Here is a 14051-nt window from a genome sequence, read left to right on the forward strand (position 1 = left end):
ACCACTAAGAGACCCGAGGGAGCCGGCCAAAGGTGGATCCCTGGTGGGAATGGCCAGAGACAGAGAGGGAGAAGGGAGCTCAGGACCATGCTCCAGAACTGCCTGGGGGTTAGCCGAGTCCAGGACCTGGTGGACGCAGCACGGCTCGGGTGGTCACTCAAGGCCAGAGTGACTGAGAGAACACTTGTGAGTAAAACCCCTGAAACTGCATCTCCTGACTCTGACTCTTCTTACTGCACCGTCACAACCCCCCTCATCTTCACCTGCTGCCCTGAGGCCATACCCCTCCCGTTGGGGGTTATACCACCACGCTGCACATCCTTATACACCTGGCCTCAGTGGACTGTTCTGCAGCGGCGGCTTCAAAGCCGCACTCAACGGGTGGCGTAGTCGATCAAGTTAACATCTACTGCCATAGACTGCCACTTAGTTTGACACCCTGGGCACGGACCGGGTCACCGCCACAAGGACTACTACCCCTACCCAGATCCGGCTCCGGGTATCCCCTGAACATGGCCCAGGGGGCGCGTCATAAGCAGAAGACAGACTACTGTTTTTGGCAGCCTGTACTCTATTAAAGATGAACAGTCTTGATCATTGTAGGTTCTCTAAAATTAGCAGATGTCAGTAAAAGGAAGCAGCATGCCAGGAAAGTATATTATGGTGCTCATTCAAAACAATGGGAATATCCAGGGGCGGACATATGACTGGTGCAACCTGGGCAACCTCTGGCCCAAGAGGTAAGGGGCCACTACCACCTCCAGAGCAGGGGGAATTGTGCATCATGGTGGGCTATCAGACTGTAAAGGGCTCATATATTGTTATTGTACATGTGCCGAGTTCTGTCTGTGTCCGCCAGTGGGAACTGCTGTGGTCTGGTTACTTCTGCCAAAGTAGGAGCTGCTCTTTCTAATGGCATTCTACTCTAGCATGGAAGGGGCTATTTTGAGTGTTGGAAATAGAGAAAGGGATATTCTAAGAGGGATGACCCCAAAAATGAAATATTGGCTCCTGCTTCAATATGAGCTAGAGAAGAACAAAAAGCGAAAAGGAAAGAGGAAAAGAAATAAAAAGAGAGATAAGGGAAGGGCAGGGAATGGAAGGACATGGCAGGGAAAGGAAGAAAAAGAAGGGCAGGGAAGGGAAGGAAATGGCAGGGAACGGAAGAAAAAGAAGGGCAGGGAAGGGAAGGAAATGGCAGGGAACGGAAGAAAGAGAAGGGCAGAGAAGAAAGGGCCTGAAAGAGAAGGAAATGGGAGAAAGGGAAGGAAGGAAAGAAAGAAGGAAAGGGGAGGAAATGGAAGAAAGGGAAGGAAGGAAAGGTAAGGAAAGGGGAGGAAAGGGAAGGAAAGGCAATGGAAAATAAGGGAAAGAAAATGAAGTAAAGGGAAAGGACAGTGAAGGGAAGGAAAGGCAGTGGAAGGAAAGGGAAGATAAGGGACGGGAAAGAAAGGCAATGAGGGGGAAAGGAAGGGATGGAAATGGAAGAAAGGGAAGAGAAGGAAAGAGAAGGAATAAAGGAAGGGAAGAAATAAGAAAGCGAAAGAAAGGAAAGAAAGAAGAGAAAGACATAGAAAAATAAAAGCAGCACTTTTCCATACAAAGATGGGTGCAAAGCCTCCGAAGTTATGAACAAAAACTTCATACATATAGAAAACTCCAAAAGATGGGGAAAAGAAAGGTGATGAAAATATGGATTTCAATTGGTCCATGCTACGTTTTGGCTCATTGTTTGAGAAAAGTTCTGCCATTTTGAGCCGAAACGTTGTATGGGCTAATTTAAATCTGTGTTTTCATTATCTGGATTTTGAGTGCTAACCCCATTTTTTTCAGAAATTTCTAGATCAATATAGATAGATGATAGATAGATAATAGATAGATAGATGATTGATAGATAGATAGATAATAGATAGATAATAGATAGATAATAATTAGATGATAGATAGATAATAGATAGATAGATAATAATTAGATGATAGATAATATAGATAATAGATAGACAGATAATAGATAGATAATAGATAATAGATAGATAATAGATAGATAGATAATAGATAGATAGATAATAGATAGATAATAAATAGATAATAGATAGATAATAGTGAGATAGATAATAGATAGATAATAGATAGATAGATAATAATTAGATGATAGATAGATATAGATAGATAATAGATAGATGATAGATAGATAATAGATAGATAATAGATAGATGATAGATAGATAGATAGATAGATAGATAGATAGATAGATATATAGATAGATTATACATTGACTGGTTCCATTGAGCTGAGCCAATAGGTCGCACACTTAGGTGAATAAATTACTTTATATTAATCACCTGTTTGGTCGGAGTGCTGCTTTTTTGCTGGTTGTAGATAGATAGATGTAAAAGCCAATACCTATTATAGTGTGTAACATCCTGTAGGACTCTCGCTGCGGTTTTGTCACCATGCCATCTCTGTTTGCTCTTGCAGGGATCCCTTGTGGCCACTAAGTGCCAATGTGTAGCATGGCATGTCTGGCGCGGCAGGCTCTGTTGCTGTCTGTGATTACATAGGGTACAGAGCAGCTGGTACGGAGACATTTATGTGCCATGCTGTATGAACCGATTAATTTCCTCTTTTGAATATCACTCAGAACATTACACTAAAACATTTAAAGGGATATTGACCCTCATTTGCCAAAAAATGTCTTAGTACAGCAAGGTCGGTTGTACTGTGCTCTCTGTGGCCATTTCTAGCTGGAATGGCAGATTATCGGCTAACACTGTGTGATCTCAAAATGAATCTTTTATCGTCTCTCCAGGCATCGCGAAGGACTAGTGACTGAAAAAAAGAAAGTAGGGCATCAAGAGGCATGCAATGCAGTTGGTTCCGGCTGCTGCTTTCTTTCTCCTTGCTGCAGCTCGGCCTCTTTAACTTGGCTGCGATGTGTAAACAGAAGCTCAGCAGAAATTGCATAGACACCGTAAGCCAGCGCTGTACTGACCGGCTTTGTTCAGCTGAGCTTCAGTCCCTCTTTGCTGCAGAGGTAACGTTACCTCTGCTTACAGCATCAGCACAATGTGAGCCAGTGGCTCCGCCATGCTGCTGGTCCAAACTGTCAGTCATCAGCAGCACACCGCCCCTGGCAAACAGGAATTTGGGAATAAGGGGAGCAGTGTGCTTCTGAATCCTGAAGACACAAGATAAAACACACCTTTTAACTCACTTTATTATGCGATCATCAATCATATGTTATCATAATATTATAAATTCTTACAATGACTTGTTATCCTTTTCCTTGCAAAGCCCTTGCTTTGTCCCCATATACGTTCCCAATAATCCCAAGTATTATTTCAACTAATCACTTCCAACAAACCTATACTCTACATGTTGATGTAAGAAGATTCAATACTACTTTATTGCGCTTCTTTCGTACCAAATTCGCTTTCTTTCAGACCATGCCTCCATAGAACTATAGGACTACCGGATTAAAGCTAGAGGCATCTGAAAGCTTGGGAAAAACTCCAGGCATCTGTATTGCCGTTGGCACAATCAATAACTCGAAGGCAGTGAGTGCATAAGACGTGATGGGTGATGCATTTAATGAGATGGATGTGATAAACTCAGAGTCTGGGTCAAGTATCTCAATGTGCGGGACTTAACAAGGATTTGTGGGCTTTAAGCCAAGTAGACTTGTATGGTCAGTTCCAGACTCCAGAGACTCCAAAGGAATTGGATGAAAAAATATATATATATCGGTCTGTTTTATTAATGTAATCAAGGAGAAAATCAATAACAATAAGATTTTGATGCATTATGAAATCCAAAGACAAAACTTTCCTGGAAATACAGTTATTAAGGAGAGGTTCCAGTTCTGAGAAATTATATGTATTCGTGAGTTGTTTAAATAAAAAAAGACATCTATCATGTTATAAATAATATTATTATTTGCATTTGCGTTAATTAATTCCATTAACTTCAATGGGACTGAAAGGTAATACCAAACATATCCTGTAGACAAGAGGGGCGCTGTTCGTGGGTGAAAGAAAGACACTTGTTTTTGATCATCATAATCCCTTTTAACCTTTTCCTTTACATACTAGCTAGGACAGAGCAATGCTCCTGTTGTAATATTTAAGCATTATAATCACTGCCCTGCGCATTTTTTTTTAGAATTCATCCTTCTTTCTATTTCCTGATTTGGGCTCAAATGAAGTTGAAAAAAAAAATCTTAAAATATATATATTTATTTTTAGTTAAATGATAAAATGGTAACTTCTAAACTTCTAGATGTCTGCAGCCTCAATAACAGGAACTTAAAGTGTAAATAACGTGACTTTTTTTTTTATACCTCTTTATAAAGTTTAGGAGGACCTGTCACCAGGTGAAGCGTTTGTGCTTTCATTTTATTCCCAGCTGCTTCCCTGAGTATTCCTCTCTTCTTTTTTTTTTTTAAATCCGGTTCCAAAGATATGACATGGCGTCTTTTACAGCTTTAAAATATATATGGGTGAATGGCTCCAGTTCCTTTCAATCATCTCTGAACCCAACGGAAAAGTGTTCAATTTCCCTGCAGTGCCTCCACAGGAGAAATGAAGAATTACAAGATACCAAAGGGTATTTTTTTTTCTATAAAGCTATGACTATAAAGGGTTTGGTAATGTCGTAGTAGCCCCTTCAAAGAAGAGTTAATTTGGATTGAGATACAAATTATCTCCAAATCTGCCATTTTTATTTCAAATTAAATAAAATAAAATAAATACGATGCATCGGAGAAAAGAAAGTAACACACAGCCAGTGTCTGAGTGTACAATTCTTGTCTGCCATCATATCCCAAGCAACGAGTATTTTGTTACACCACCCAGAAGAAAGGGGATGGCTACGTACATTACCTTACACAAAAAGTATTTGAATTGGAAATAACTACGTTGTAAATTATGGAAACTGATGCAGATACCCTTGAACTAAACTAGCTCTGTCCAATTAACTATACTTAAAAAAAAAAAAAAAACAGAGGAAAGCGTAACATAAAGACAGCACTATATAAGATTCAACACAATCTAATATTAAAATACAAAACTATCAAAGATATATGAATTGTTTAAGTAATAAAGCAAAGTATAAATATTTACCATAATAGTATTGTGTTAGTCAGTTGCTCTCAGTGGGAAAAACAAGATCATTTTGTTGTTATGATACCTAATGGCTAACAAAAAAATAAAATAAATGACGTTACAAAGCAAGCTTTCGAGACTTCTTAGGTCTATTCCTCAGGCATATATTTTTTTTTTGGTGCATATATTTGTGTTTCTTCAGATACTTTGTCTGAGGAAGAGACCTAAGAAGTCTCGAAAGCTTGCTTCGTAACGTCATTTATTTTATTTTTTTGTTAGCCATTAGGTATCATAACAACAGAATGATCTTGTTTCTCCCACTGAGCTCAAGCTTTTTTTCAACTGGCTAACACGGTACCATACCCTTTTTTTTGTTTTAACAGCTATAATCATAGCCTTATACAAAATACCCTTTGGTATTGTGTAATTCTTCATTTCTCCTGCAGAGGCACTGCAGGGAAATTGAACACTTGCCGCTGGGTTCAGAGATGATTGAAAGTAACTGGAGCCATTCAGCCGTATACATTTAAGAGCTATCAGGCGATTTAGGTGATACTATGTGCGCATTCATCTGACGACTACTCATTCTGGAACCCCATAATAGATTCTCTAATATATATAGTAGGTAAGGGTTTAATAAGCCTAAACTTTTACTTTAAGCGATTGCTACATATGCAGTTTCTTAATATATCTCAAGATAAAAAGCACTTGCCCATCCAGCGAGCTCGCCGGTGGCTGCAGGAAGGGGTTAAAAGCGTGGCGGCCACTTTGGCAGTGATAATTTAATTGTGATGTGGATGAAGTAATGCTCGAAGCTGTTGCTCTAATTCACCTGCAGTATCACGGTCTCAGCCCCTTCCACTTCTCTCAATCAATCGATATCTCATCAAAGCCGCGTTCGCTGCCTTTATTTATGGGACCCCCCCCCCGCCCGGCCCCCCGCTGCACGCTGCTCTTAGAAGAATAAATGGTCAATGCAGGCCGAGCAAATAACACGGTGGGGATGAAGGGGACATCTCTACACACAATGAGAGCATCGAGGAGGCAGAAAAAGGGGCCAATAAAACAAATGCCCTGCAGCGGTGTGTGTATGAGGCTCTAGCGGGGGATTTGTGCATAGGACACAGCTAAAGATCAAAATGTAGGATCAGTGGGCACTGCTGTATTTACAGGCCGAACTAGGGCAGCGAATGCATTATTTGCTCTTCTAGTGCTAGTCATTTTTTTTTTCTTCCTCCAAAACAGCGCTACTCTTGTTCAAAGTCTGTGCCTGGTATTGCAGCTCAAATCTGGTGAAGAGCTGCAATACCAGACACCGTCACAAGAGCAGGAGGGGCGCTACTTTGGGGAAAAAAAAAAGAACCTATAAAGGGGTATTCCCATCTTCAAGATCCTATCCTAATATGTAGTAGGTGTAATAATAATAATAATATTAGCATAAACCTCCAATTAGAAATGTAGTATAGTTCTTCTGATTCGCTATGTCGCTTACCCTATGTGCAGGGCATTGCAGTAGTGGTTACGACCACTCACATAGTGACAGTTAGTTAGTTGTTAGTGGTCGTAGTCATGGATACCTAAGCTACTGCAATGCCCTGCACATGGGGTAAGCGACACAGCGAATCAGAATAACTATACTACATTTCTAATTGGAGGTATATGCTAATATTATTATTATTACACCTTCTACATATTGTGATAGGATTTTGAAGATGGGAATACCCCTTTAATTTCTTTTAATACATATAGTCCTGGGTCTGGTGTGTAATGAAATACTATGCTGGATTGAGATGGCATTGGAATTGGTTCTAAATGTTGTGTCTATGAGCTGGGTATTCTGTAAATGTCCAATAATCTAGAAAACCTGATACCAATGACATCACTAGCACCGAAGATCTGGGGCATATGCCGGGGGTTCTTATCTGGGGTCTTTGATCTCCAGCAAGCGTTTTTTCAGCGTTTTTTTCACTGTCCTTTTGTCTCTGTTATGCATGTACATAAAGTTCAGTGAAAATAAAAAATCTTATTCTGGTTTAGGCACAAAAAACGCTGAAAACTTGACACCTGCATTTTTTGGTGCGTTTTTTTTCAGCGTTGAAAAGACGATGAAAAAACGCTGAAAGAAGTGACATGCTCTATTTTGCAAAAAAAAAAAATTGCAAAGCACAAAATCCTGAATAAAAAAAAAAAACATGATGTGTGCATGGTGTGCATGAGATTTCTGGAATCTCATACACTTTGCTGGTACTGTAAAACGCAGCTGAAAATGAAAAAAACATTGAAAAAACCATTATGTGTGAACACAGCCTTAATCAATATGTATAACTGTACTGTAATATGTTCTGCAATATTGGCCTCCATCACTATATGGTCACTGTATGGGGATAACATTGGCCTTTTTATTATTTAGCTATATTTTGCAGGTGTATTTCAGTGACTATGTAGTGGTAGGTATATAGCGGTATTATTAGTCGTTATACAGAGTGTTTTGATTAGTGGACGTATGGAAATGTCATTTATTCACTGTGTGGTGGTAATGATAGTGGTCATGGTTATTGATATTAATGGTTGTTTGTATAGTGTGATCTGTTTGGAATAATATATAGCACAAACACTTTGATAACTACATCAGCACTGTGCAAAAGTTTTAGGCAGATGTGGGAAAAAAATCCTCCAAATTAAGAATCATTTAAATAAATAAATGTGTTAATAGTTTATTTTTATATCAATTAACAAAATGCAAATTGAATAAATAAAAGATTAATCAAATATTTGTTGCAACAGCCCTTCGCCTTCATCACTTTTTCATGGTACACTTGCACAAAGTTTGCGAAGGAATTTGAAAGTTGTTCCAAACATCTCGGAGAACTGACCCCAGATCTTCTGTGTATGAGGATTGTACTAATCCTTCTGTGCCTTCCTGTGATCCCAGACTGGATGATGTGAGATCGGGGATCTGTGGGGGCCGGATCATCACTTTCAGGACTCCTGGGGGCGTTTAGGGCTTGTGACCCTGATCTTTAAAGACTGTACTAAAGCCAGTGCCTGGTACTAGTCTGTCGCTGTGATGGAGGAGTTATTTTACCATTACTGTAACTTCCAAGGCTGGCAGAATATTATTAAGGAAAATGAGTGGGTAGATTTCTAAACTATACAATAGTCATGGAGGAAAGTGAAAAGTGTTCAGAAATCACTCAGAAGTTTATTACATTCTTCCACATTTCAGTGAACACATCGGTCCGGCTTGTTGACTTTGATGAATTAAGTGCACTCATAGATTTTTTTTTAAAGCTGCTTTTTTCTGTTTATCGATCACTTTTAGAAAACATCTCCTCTCAATTGTAGAAAAAAAATAGATGCCGCACCGGGTAGAATTGATTCTCCAGGTTTGACTTTCAAAGTGACTTACACTCATGTGAATTTTGGAAAAAAAGAAAGTAACTTTTATAACCGGCGACAGATCAGTCCACAGGATATTTCTCGTACTGCGGCTGAGTGCTGGGGGCTGGGCTGCAATTCTTCCCGAAACGCGTTTTTACTCCTTGTACGATTCTTCATCTTCATCTGGAAATCCTAGATGATGTTTCCAAACGTTTTATTGCTTATAGGTCAGTTGATTAAGAATATACAGAACCGTAGATTACAAAACATGTTTTTATCTTAAAAGGGTTTTGCAAAACATTATTATTGATTGTCTATCCTTAGGGCAGGTGCAGGCCAGCGTGTATTTTCTCATGCGAGAGAATGGGGTAGATCATGCAAATCACGCTCTGATCAAACTTCGATCACTGCTTGATCAGAGTGTGAGAATAGTGTGATCCAATTCTCTCGGATGAACAGAAGATGGAGGAAAAAATGTCTCCATCTTCTCCATTCTGTGAGGCCGCGGAAATTGGACTGCACTCAGATGTCATCAAAGTGCAGTCCGATGTTTTCCACTGACTCATTCACTTGAATGGCTGAGTGCGATCTGAATATCGGATCAAACTCGGGCATGCAGCAAGTTTTTCCTCGGATGACATCCGTGTGCCCCATCAGTGTGACATGTACCAGTGCCTGGGAAAAGCCGTACAGTTCGCGCTGTTCCCAGGCGCCGGGTGCTGAAGGCAGCTCTAATCATTATCGCCTAGTCTCCCTGAGATCAGCACGAGCAGGCAACAATAATGGGAGTTGTATTCAGCACCCGCTGTGTACATCCTGTATGAAATAAATCATTTAAAAAAAATGGTGTGTGCTTCCTTGTAATTTTCATAAACAGCAGAGGGAAAGCCCACTGATGTTAATAATCTGGTAAAAGGGGCAATATGTCTAAAGGTTCCCAGGCTATTAATATCAGTTCACAGCTGTTTGCTTAGCCTTTACTGGTTAGTTTATGGAGGACCCCAGAAAAAAATTACATAGGGTCCTCCTATAATTTCTAACCAGCAAAGGTTAAACAGACAGCTGTGGGCTGATATTAATAGCCAGGGAAGGGGTCATGGATATTGGCTAAGAACATCTGCCCTCAGGGGCCCCAGAAATGGCTCATCAATAAGATGCGCCATTTCTGGCACTTAGCCTTGCTCTTCCCACTTGCCCTGGTGTGGTGGCAAGTGGGGTAATGGGGTTGGGGTTGATATCATCTATTTTGTGGCCACTGACATTAAGCCCAGAAGTTAGTAATGGAGAGGCGTCTATAAAACGCCCCCATTACTAACCCCATAGTCTAATGTAATAAAGACACAGAGTAAAGTCCTTTATTTGAAATAAACACACCAAGTTTTTTATTTGAAACACTCCCGCTAGCACCATCACCACTAGCACCATCAGAAATCATGCCACCGCTCAGCCATGCAATCCAGATGAAGCAGAATTGGGCTCTTTGTGGGACAAATGGATTATCGGCGGACAGGTTAGGAATATGGTGTTTTATTATTTTAAATTTTACAGTAATAAATGTGAAGAAGAGGGAGGGGATGTTTATTTCAAATAAAGGACTTTACTCTGTGTCTGTGTCTTTATTACATTTGATTATGGGATTAGTAATGGACGTGTCTTATAGACGCCTCTCCATTACTAACCCCTTGGCTTGATGTCAGCGGACATAAAACAGCTGACATCAACCCCAACCCTATTACCCCACTTGCCACCGCACCAGAACAAGTGGGAAGAGCGGAGGCTAAGCGCCAAATTCATCTTATGGATGTGACATTTCAGGGGCTGCTGAGTGCTGATCTTCTTAGCCTAGGAGGGGGGCCAATATCCATGGCCCCTTCCCTGGCTATTAATATCAACCTGTTATGATCTGCAACAAGTACTAAGGAAAGAGAGTGGAAATCTATCCCTACAGTAAGACTAAGCTGAATCCCTACGATGTAGCGGGCTGCCTCTTCCTTGCGAACAGACCCGCCTTAGTCCTCGGCTAGTCTGAACGAAGACCTATAGCATAAGGGGAGGGGTCCCTAAAAGAACTAAAGACTGGAACAAAAATGGGACACCTCCTGAACAGAGAAGTTGTTGCAGGACACAAAAAGATAAACTGACAAAAAGGTACTAGAGGTCCCAGAAGGACCAAGCGAACTGACAGAGAAAGGCACCGAAGCACCTGGCTAGCAAAACAGTCAAACACTGAAGTCCAGCAAAGCCAAAAGGGCTTTGCTGGAATATATAGGCAGATGGTCACGTGACCGCAAAATACAAGATGGAAAAAACAAACAGGAGGGTTCTATAATAATAATAATAATTTTTATTTTTATAGCGCCAACATATTCCGCAGCACTTTACAATTTTAGGGGGGGACTTATACAGACAATACAGAATAAGCATATCTCATATCGAACGGAGTGAGGGCCCTGCTCGCAAGCTTACAGTCTATGAGGAAATGGGGGAGACACAAAAGGTAAAATGTACATATATTGTATAATGCAGCCTTGATATACTAAATAGAATAAATAATACATGGACTGGTCGCCAGCAAGTATGTGTACAGTCCTGACAGAGGCTATTAAGTACATGGTTGGTATGAACCTGAATTTGAAGAAGATTTTAATATGGGGGAAAACTGGGACGGACAGATAGTGTGTGGAGGCGATACGCCAGTCTAAAGTAATGGGTTTTTAGGGTCCGCTTGAAACTGTGGATATTGGGAATTAATCGTACTGTCCTGGGTAATGCATTCCAAAGAATTGGCGCAGCACGCGAGAAATCTTGGAGACGGGAGTGGGAAGTTTGGATTATAGAGGATTTTAGTTTTAAGTCATTGGCAGAATGGAGGGCAGGGCCGGCTCCAGGTTTTTCTGGGCCCCGGGAGAAAGAGTCTCAGTGGGCCCCTTTAACACATACCACGATTCATGATGAACAGATACCGCAGAGAAATATATATATAGTACAATGCCGAAGATTTCACTTCTTACATTACATGAGTGATATCTATTGTAAATTCCACAATAGCTCAGAAACCGGCGAATCGCTCCACACAGTATACTGGCCCCCATATAAGGCCCCATACGAAATACTGGCCCCCATATAAGGCCCCATACGGAATACTGGCCCCATATAAGGCTCCATACGGAATACTGGCCCCCATATAAGGCTCCATACGGAATACTGCCCCCCATATAAGGCTCCATACCGAATACTGGCCCCCACATAAGACTCCATACGGAATACTCGCCCCCATATAAGGCCCCATACAGAATACTGGCCCCCATATAAGGCTCCATACGGAATACTGGCCCCCATATAAGGCTCCATATGGAATACTGGCCCCCATATAAGGCCCCATACGGAATACTGGCCCCCATATAAGGCTCCATACGGAATACTGGCCCCCATATAAGGCTCCATATGGAATACTGGCCCCCATATAAGGCTCCATACGGAATACTGGCCCCCATATAACGCTCCATACGGAATACTGGCCCCCATATAAGGCTCCATACGGAATACCGGCCCCCATATAAGGCTCCATACGGAATACTGGCCCCCATATAAGGCTCCATACGGAATACTGCCCCCCATATAAGGCTCCATACCGAATACTGGCCCCCACATAAGACTCCATACGGAATACTCGCCCCCATATAAGGCCCCATACAGAATACTGGCCCCCATATAAGGCTCCATACGGAATACTGGCCCCCATATAAGGCTCCATACGGAATACTGGCCCCCATATAAGGCCCCATACGGAATACTGGCCCCCATATAAGGCTCCATACGGAATACTGGCCCCCATATAAGGCTCCATATGGAATACTGGCCCCATATAAGGCTCCATACGGAATACTGGCCCCCATATAACGCTCCATACGGAATACTGGCCCCCATATAAGGCTCCATACGGAATACTGGCCCCCATATAAGGCTCGATACGGAATACTGGCCCCCATATAAGGCTCCATACGGAATACTGGCCCCCATATAAGGCTCCATGCGGAATACTGGCCCCCATATAAGGCTCCATACGGAATACTGGCCCCCATATAAGGCTCCATGCGGAATAATGGCCTCCATATAAGGCTCCATACGGAATACTGGCCCCCATATAATGCTCCATACAGGATACTGGTCCCCTTATAAAGCTTCATACAGGATACTGGCCCCCATATAACACTCCATACAGGATACTGGTCCCCTTATAACGCTCCATACAGGATACTGGCCCCCATATAATGCTCCATGCAGGCTGTTACCCCCCACATAATGCCCCATACAGGCTGTCCCCCCCCTTATAATGCTCCATGCAGGCTGTTACCCCCCACATAATGCCCCATACAGGCTGTCCCCCCCCTTATAATGCTCCATGCAGGCTGTTCCCCACACATAAAGCACTATGCAGGCTGTCCCCCCCCTTATAATGTCCCATGCAGGCTGTTCCCCCCCTTATAATGCCCCATGCAGGCTGTCACCCCTCCTCTTTATAATGCCCCATGCAGGATATACCCCCCTTCTTTATAAGGCCCCATGCAGGATGTCACCCCCCCTCTTTATAATGCCCCATGCAGGATGTCACCCCTCTCTCTTTATAATGCCCCATGCAGGATGTCACCCCTTCTCTTTATAATGCCCCTTGCAGGATGTCACCCCCTCTCTTTATAATGCTCCATGCAGGATGTCACCCCCCTCTCTTTATAATGCCCCATGCAGGATGTCACCACCCTCTCTTTATAATGCCCCATGCAGGATGTCACCCCCTCTCTTTATAATGCCCCATGCAGGATGTCACCCCCCCTCTCTTTATAATGCCCCATGCAGGATGTCACCCCCCCTCTCTTTATAATGCCCCATGCAGGATGTCACCCCCTCTCTTTATAATGCCCCATGCAGGCTGTCACCCCCTCTCTCTATAATGCCCCATGCAGGATGTCACCCCCTCTCTCTATAATGCCCCATGCAGGATGTCACCCCACCTCCTCTCTTTATAATGCCCCATGCAGGATGTCAAACCCCCCTCTCTTTATAATGCCCCATGCAGGATGTCACCCCCCCTCTCTTTATAATGCCCCATGCAGGATGTCACCCCCCTCTCTTTATAATGCCCCATGCAGGATGTCACCCCCTCTTTTTATAAGGTCCCATGCAGGATGTCTCCCCCCCCTTTATAATGCCCCATTCAGGATGTCACCCCCCATATTATGCCCCATGCAGGATGTCACCCCCCCCATATTATGCCCCATGCCTCCATACATTAAAAAAAAAAATCAAATACTCACCTCACTCCTCCTCACCTGCTGCAGCTGCTCGGGTCCGGACTCCAGCGTCGCCGGTATCTTTCCGTTCTGCGCTCCCTGTGACGGCTTAGGGGGAGGGCGCGGTGGAAAGACGTCACCGCACCCTCTGACCTGAGACGTCACAGGGAGCGCAAAGCAGGAAGACAGCGGATCTGCAGAGGCACGGGGAGAGGTAAGTATCCGGCTGCCGGGGCCCTGATCAAGCGGGAGAGAAGGGCGGGCGCTGACACCGCTCTCCC

The sequence above is a fragment of the Phyllobates terribilis genome, unplaced genomic scaffold (genome assembly GCF_046119375.1).
Source record: "Phyllobates terribilis strain yellow unplaced genomic scaffold, ASM4611937v1 Scaffold_7__3_contigs__length_470593459, whole genome shotgun sequence".
NCBI lineage: Eukaryota > Metazoa > Chordata > Amphibia > Anura > Dendrobatidae > Phyllobates > Phyllobates terribilis.